This window comes from Triticum aestivum, chromosome 7B (assembly GCF_018294505.1).
Source record: "Triticum aestivum cultivar Chinese Spring chromosome 7B, IWGSC CS RefSeq v2.1, whole genome shotgun sequence".
NCBI lineage: Eukaryota > Viridiplantae > Streptophyta > Magnoliopsida > Poales > Poaceae > Triticum > Triticum aestivum.
In genome coordinates, this window is record NC_057813.1 from 118,952,181 (window position 1) to 118,960,281 (window position 8,101).

An 8,101-nucleotide genomic window follows, 5' to 3' on the forward strand; every position below is an offset into this window, starting at 1 on the left:
CCAAGAAGGAGGATAATTGGGGAGGTGAATCGAAAATCCCCTCCCCTCACGGGAAGAAAAGGGCTGCCTTCTAAGACTTGGAAGCGGAGGTTTCCAGACGAGGGAAAAAACCCTCGCCAGGGGGCCCTGTCCCAGAGGGCGTCCTCACCGCACAATGCCCGCAAAAGGGCCAGCCCTCCACCGAGTTGTAAGTGAATCAAAAGTACTTTGGTAAATACATCCCGCTTCATCTATGAGAATAATAACCAAGACATATATCTCGCAGTCCGGCTCGTAGCCCTTCTCAACAGAGTTCGTCTTCGGGGGATCTTCTTCCGGAGATGATGGAGAGCAAAACGCCTCCTCCTGTCTCCCCGCCTCATAGGGCAGACGACCCCGAGGTGTCGTCACGGAGGATTTCTCCTGATCCGCCAAGGCCAGAATTTAATGCTTCGGCCGCCCAAAGCTCGGAGTATTCGGCTCCCAAGGAGAGCAAGAAAAAGAGTCCAGGATTGTCCGGTGCACAGCCGGACACACTGGCGGCCCTTCTGGAGCGAGCGGCTATCTCAGAGGCGTATCGTACTTTAATGGGTACGGTGTTTGAGAGGATTTCATCCGCCAAAAGCGGGTTGAATGAAGCTTTTATGAGCCTGCTCATAGGCTTTGAGGTACGTAAAGTAATATGTATATTTTTGACGGTACCGCATGCGCTAGGTGTGCTATGTGTAGATAGTAGCCCCTGAGACTCTGGTTGCCGTCCAAAGGCGGTAATCAGAGGATCATAGCCCCAGGTAATGATCGCGCTGCTTTCATGTGCAGGCGGCTGAGGGTCCGACGGCTGACAGGACTGCTGATTTCGCCGAACTGAGGCGACAGCTTGACTTGGCGGATGCCGACATCGCGCTTGTGAACAAGCGGCTTGACGAGGCACAGGGTATGTTTTTTCAAATTGTCAGCAAATATTAAGAGGATCTCGATGCTAGTATCTATAATATGCTGTGACCGCAGATGGAGCTGCCGCCGTGGAGACCCTTCGGGCGGAACTTGCCCAAGCCAAGGATCAAGCCAGGATCAGTGATGCGGCCGCCCTAAAGGCGGTCGAGGAGTTAAGAGCCGAATAGGTTGCTCATCGCTAGAGCGAAGATAAAATAGCCAAAATGGCTGTTGAGCTGAAGGATGCCGCCGACCGATATGAGCTCCTTGAAAAGGAAAACCAAGCGAAGGCGGCTGACCTGAAGAAGGCCTTGGAAGCAGCCAAGGAAACTCGCTCTAAGATCAGAGCGACAAGGGAGGAGCTTCGTCAAGCCGAAGATATCACGGCTGGGAAGCCCTTTTTGTTGCGGATGAAGTTCGGAGATCCGAAGTATGCTCCTCTGGATCAGTTATGGAGTGCTGCAGATGCGTATGCGGACCTGGCAAAGAGTACTGCTGATGCGATTGAGTTTTTCAAAGATCAAAAAGATCATGAGGTGGAAAGGTTGTTCTGGTCGCAGTTCGGTTCCCCGACGCGTCCGCTGCCGTTGAATGAAAAGATGGCTGCATGGGCTGAGCTCCATAGGTTGTCCGGGCTTGCTATGAGGTCTATCATGGATCATCTTTGGCCGAAGGGATCAAGGCTGGACAATTATTTTGGTTTAGTGCAACAATTCCTTGGTGTTGTGTCGTATATCAACGCTGTGAAGAGGTCGGCATGCATAGAGGGTGCACGGATGGCTCTTTCCCGTGTTAAAACATATTGGGCAGGGATGGAGGCCACCGCTATTGCAACCTGGGGTCCGACCGGAGGCCAGGACCCGGCCGAGCACTATTTCGAGGAAGTCCTAGAAGGCGCCCATTTAATAGAGGATCAGTGCTCGAAGAGTACCATGTTCGAGTGACATGTATCTGAATTGTAAAAACAATGCTATTTTGATTATAAAGGCTGGGTTTATACTTTTGCCCGAAAGTATTATAGTGCCTCACGTGCGTGCGTTTATGTATGTATATAACCTGAAAGTTTGCAGTCGTCGGCTTCAGCCCCCACGCATATAATGCGGGGGTGTTCGAAAAAGCGCGTAATCACACTTGATCCAACGTCTTGGTCCCTTAAGGAGGTGATAGCGCGGCGAACGAGGCAATCAGACTATATAGCTTTAACACTTTCACTTAGCCATAGGAGTTTGATGGTGGGGCTACTATATAGCCCCTGGTACTTCCGCGTTCATCCGAATACGGTGCGCGTACATACATGACCAGGAAACCATTCCTTCGTTAATGCGGAGGAATCGCGAAGTTTCCACTGAGTCATCGAGTGGTTGACCAGTCTCGCGCTATATCATGACAGTCAGTTTTGGCTTTCTCTACTGAGGTGCTCATCCAGATGAACCAGGGCACAATCGCAGTAGTTCTCCCGGTGCCACCTTAGCCGATAGAGCGGAACGTAAGGTAGCAAAACACGGGAGCCGGGCAAACCCAACATTTGACCAAAGACATGATTCGGAGCTGATGCATATAAGGCCAAACTCGCGACGCCGAACACTCCCTAAGGTATTCGGACTTTAAAACATATACTGGGCTGAGTAACACCCTCAATAATGAGCCCTGAATTTCCAGGTACACGCATTGATCTGGCGTGGCGAAATGCCAATAACGCCAGTGTCCCTCTCGGTTGTGTTAAGTGCTCAGAGGGTGTCAAGCAACAAGAGACATTAGAAAAGGTTTACACAGGGGCTTAATCTAAAGAGAAACCTTTGAGCGGGGCCCTGCTGCACGTCTGCGCCTTTGTCTCCGTTGTGCCATATCCAGGAAGGGTGTAGCACGATGATCATCTGTAAAGAAAAAGAACCCAGGTGAAAAAAGGTCTGGTGTGATTGTGCTAAAAGGTGGTTGTTCTTAATGAACCATGAAGATGCATTCTATTATTGTATTAATAGGGTCAAGCCGAACTATGGGATTCTGTTTTTTTATACAGGCAGACCCTAGCACCGCCTATTGGGGTATATCCATCCACCCGAGCTCAGGTTTATCTGGGCTGTTACAACTAGCGGTGCACCGTACACGTCTAACCGTGTCCGTGGTCTTGACGACCGATCAATTATTCTGGTTGGGGAGGCCGTTCGGCTGCTAGAGCCGCCACGTATGCTTCCGCGTGTAGAGAGCATTATGTATTTCCGCTGATTGTGATGACACCATGTGGACCAGCCATCTTGAGTTTAAGATAGGCGTAATGCGGAACTGCGTTGAAATGGGCAAAGGCCGTTCTTTCGAGTAGTGCATGGTAGCCGCTTCGGAATGGAGCGATGTCGAAGATTAGTTCTTCGCTTTGGAAGTTGTCGGGTGAACCGAATACAACCTCTAGTGCTAGAGATCCCGTGCAACGGGCCTCTATGCCTGGTATTACTCCTTTAAAGGTAGTACTACTTTGGCTAATTCTTGACGGGTCTATCCCCATCTTGCGGACAGTGTCTTGATATATCAGATTAAGACTACTGCCGCCGTCCATAAGGACTCGGGTGAGATGGTATCCGTTAATTATTGGGTCGAGCACCAAGGCAGCCGATCCTCCATGTCGGATACTGGTCGGATGATCCCTACGATCGAAAGTGATTGGGCAGGCCGACCAAGGGCTGAACCTTGGGGGCGACTGGGTCTACAGCGTATACGTCTCGGAGTGCGCGCTTGCACCTCCTTTTTGGTATATGAGTTGCGTAAATCATGTTCACCGTTTTGACCTCTGGTGGAAATTTTTTCTGTCCTCCAGTGTTCGACTGGCGAGGCTCATCCTCGTCTTCACTTGGTGTCTCCCTCCCCTTATGTTCGACATTTAGTTTGCTGGCCTGCTTGAAAACCCAGCATTCTCTATTGGTGTGGTTTGCAGGTTTTTCGGGGGTGCCATGAATCTGACATAATCTGTCTAGAATCTTGTTTAGGCTGGACGGTCCATCTCTGTTGCCTTTAAATGGCTTTTTCCGTTGACCGGGTCGAGAGCCCCTGAATCCGGCATTGACCGCCATATTATCTGGGATGTCTTCATTGTCATGGCGCTTACTTTTATTGCGCCGCGGCTTCCCATTGCCATCCCTGACTTCAGATGTGCTTGGGTCGCTGGTGCCGCCGCAGGCGAACTAGCTGTCCTCGCCCGCGCAAAAGCGGGTCATAAGGCTTGTTAAGGCTGCCATTGTCCTTGGCTTTTCCTGGCCGAGGTGTCTGGCTAACCATTCGTCCCGGATACTGTGTTTGAAGGCCGCTAAGGCTTCGGCATCCGGGCAATCGACGATTTGATTCTTATTAGTGAGAAATCTGTTCTAGAGCTTATGGGCTGACTCTCTGGGTTGTTGGATTATGTGACTTAGGTCGTCAGCGTCTGGAGGTCGGACATACGTCCCTTGAAAATTGGCCCTGAAAGCATCCTCAAGTTCCTCCCAACTTCCAATTGAATTTTCGAGGAGGCTTTTCAACCAATGCCGAGCTGGTCCTTTCAACTTGAGGGGCATATATTTAATGGCGTGGAGATCATCTCCGCAAGCCATGTGGATATCAAGGATAAAGTCCTCAATCCGGACCCCAGGGTCTGCCGTTCCGTCGTATGCCTCTATATTCATGGGTTTAAATCCCTCTAGAAATTCATGATCTAGCACCTCATCGGTGAAGCATAGGGGGTGCACGGCACCCCTGTATTTGGATGTGTCGTGGCATGCTGTTGACGACTGTTGTGTTCGGTCTTGATTCCGAGCTGGTATCCGATCGGTATGATCATTTTGGTGGATGTGATCCTGTGCCGGAGCACGTTTTCTAGATCAGTAGATAGACTTGGCCACACCGGTTTTTTTGTTCAGGAGCTCACGTAAATCGTGTGCTGACTTGTGTGCAGCATCATTAGCCGCCTAGTCGCGGCCACGGGGTGGTTGGTCCGGCTGATCGACCGTATTATTTTTCAGCGGGATGGGCTCTATGGCCTCATCGTCGAATTCAGGCAGCAGCTTGCGCTTTGGGTAGCTCTTTGTGTGGCGATCGTCGCCTTATTTCTCTTCAGTGTTGAGGACTTTGTTCCATCTGTGATTGAGCGTATCCTCGCGGCCTTAAGCCTTTGCTTCTGCTTCTTCAAGCTCCTCGCGGTGGCAATAAGCCTTCTATGGAGGTTCTCTTGTTCCAAGTGTTTTTTTGGGATGATGAGTGCATCATCGTCCGGACTGTTCTCCTTTCTAGAGACATGTTGATGAGTTTTACCCTCGGGATCGCCGTCATCGGACATCGGCTCCAGACTATGTTCACATTCCGCTGGCTCATCCTGCTCCATCGCTAGGTCCATGGGGTCATCGTTTCCTTTGGAGTCGACCAGGGTGTTATTCTTTTCTTGCACTGTTATCGCCGTTTTTGCTGTGGCGAGATTTAAAGCGGCACCTACGTTGTCGCTTTAGTTTCTGCTCAAGGGGATTATCCTCTGTTGCATACTTCCGTTCCTCGCCATTGTTTTCTTTAGGTGTATCCACCATGTATATGTCATATGATGAGGTGGTTGTCCAGCACCTTGTAGGCGGTGGTTCCTATTCTTCTCCTGCATCGTCGTCCATACCGTCGATGTCTTCGGAGTCGAAGTCGAGCACGTCGGTTAAGTCATCGGCAGTAGCTATTAAGTGGGTGGTGGGTGGAGAACGAATCTCTTCGCTGTCCGCTTCCCACTCAAGCTGGGCATAGTTCAGCCAAGAGTCTCCTGATAGAGAGAGAGACTTTAATGAATTTAACACGTCGCCCAAGGGCGAGTGCTGAAAGATGTCCTTGGAGGTAAACTCCATGCCCAATCAGAATCGATAGGCACGGACACACGCGGTTCGGAACCTATGGCCGAAGATGAGTCGGAGGGTCCGATGACATATATCTCTTTGGAGGTGAAGTCTGTGTTTGGCTCCAGCACCGATGAATGTGCGGCCTCCGTGACGGGTTCCATCCACCCGTCCTCGGATGACATGATCTGCTCTAGATTGAGGGCCGGGGAAGCCGCAGGTCTGATCTCCCGAACACCGTCCGATGGCAGATCTAAGTCATGCCCGTCGTGACTGTTCGACACTCCTGACAAGGGCTCGAATCCGTCAAAGATCAAGTCTCCGCGGATGTCGGCAATGTAGTTCAAGTTTCCAAACATGACCTGATGGCTAGGGGCGTAGCTGTCGATCTGCTCCAGATGGCCAAGCGAGTTGGCCCGCAGTACGAAGCCGCCGAATACGAAGATCTACCCGGGGAGGAAAACCTCACCCCGGACCGCATCGTTGCTGATGATTGAAGGAGCCATCAAGCCTTATCGCGACGACATAGTGGAACTCTCAATGAAAGCACCAATGTCGGTGTCAAAACTGGCGGATCTCAGGTAGGGGGTCCCGAACTGTGCGTCTAAGGTTAATGGTAATAGGAGGTTAGGGACACGATGTTTACCCAGGTTTGGGCCCTCTCGATGGATACCCTACTTCCTGCTTGATTGATCTTGATGATATGAGTATTACAAGAGTTGATCTACCATGAGATCAAAGAGGCTAAACCCTAGAAGCTAGCCTATGGTATGATTGTTGTTGTCCTACGGACTAAACCCTCCAATTTATATAGACATTAGAGGGGGCTAGGGTTACACAGAGTCGGTTACAGAGAAGGAGATCTACATATCTGGATTGCCAAGCTTGCCTTCCATGCAAAGGAGAGTCCCACCCGGACACGGGACGAAGTCTTCAATCTTGTATCTTCATAGTCCAACAGTCCGGCTGTCCGAGGACCCCCTAATCCAGGACTCCCTCAAACATAACTATTTATTCAATTGAAACTGAAATCAACATAGAGCAAGTTACAACAGCAAACACATTAAAGAAACAGGTTTAAAACATACATGTTGCTCCATTGGAGTTTCAATTGCATCCTTCAAATTTGAAATTAGTTGGTATGAGTAAATATAGTGATGCAAGAGAAAAGTAGTATGAACCATAGCTACGGAACCTGACCTAAGAACAATTCTTCTTCTGCTTTAAGCATTGACTTGGGGTTCAGAGTGGTGGTCCTCGTGCTTTGGGCACTGCAGTGGCCTTACTAACTGCTCGTGTTTGGGTGCTCTGTGGTGGAGACGGTGCTATGTCAACTGGAACTGGGTTACTATCTGCTGGGGTGTTAGAAGGGGTGTAGCTGGTTCTCTGTCCAACTGGGTAGGGGTACAATCTGTGTGAGTCTGGGTTATGTGTGGTGGGGCTGGTTCTTGGGAAAGTACAACCATGGTTCTATCTGCATCGACATGTAGCACGATCTTTTCTGAAGACCGTGTTTTTACTCCCATAAATACTGCCATCACCCCTCCAACTGAAATGGCTGATAAACAAGAAAAGTAATTGAATGTGCATACATTGTAAGATAGACAAGTGCAATGGATAGTAGGGAACAAAACAGGGCATGAAATAATTCACATTTATGTTGTCTAACCAAACAGAATAGCAGGACATAATTTCACATATATGATGGCTAATTAAACACGATAGCATGACATAATTTCACATGTATGATGGCTAACTAAACAGGATAGAATGACATACTTCAAAATATGATGACTATGTAAACAAGATGACATGATATAACTATGCGATGTGTCTATTAAAGTGGTTGGCATGCCATAAATCACAAACATGCCGTCGATGGAAACATGATGGCATGATATAATTCACGGATAGAATGACATAATTCAAAATATGATGACTATGTAAACAACATGAGATGATATAACTATATTATCTCTTTAGAAAATGGGTTGGCATGCCATAATTCAGATACATGTTGTCTATGTAAACATCATGGCATGATTAATTCAAATATATGATTTATATACTAAGCAAGTGAGCAGAGGGCAATCACATATATGATGTGTCAACTAAGGAGATGTCATTCAATAGTGTGTATATGATGTAAAAACTAAGCATTGCAATACAACATATGCATGATATGAATAATATAACCCTGCCAAGTTTGAGCATACACCTCAAGGGGGTAATAGGACTGGTCATCTGCCTCTGAATCCTCCTCCGAAGAGCTATCAGTAACCAGCAAGATATCTGCTTCAGCAGGTAGCATTGTCTGCTCTAAAGACATTGTTTTCACTCCAGATTTCTGCATCGCCAATTCA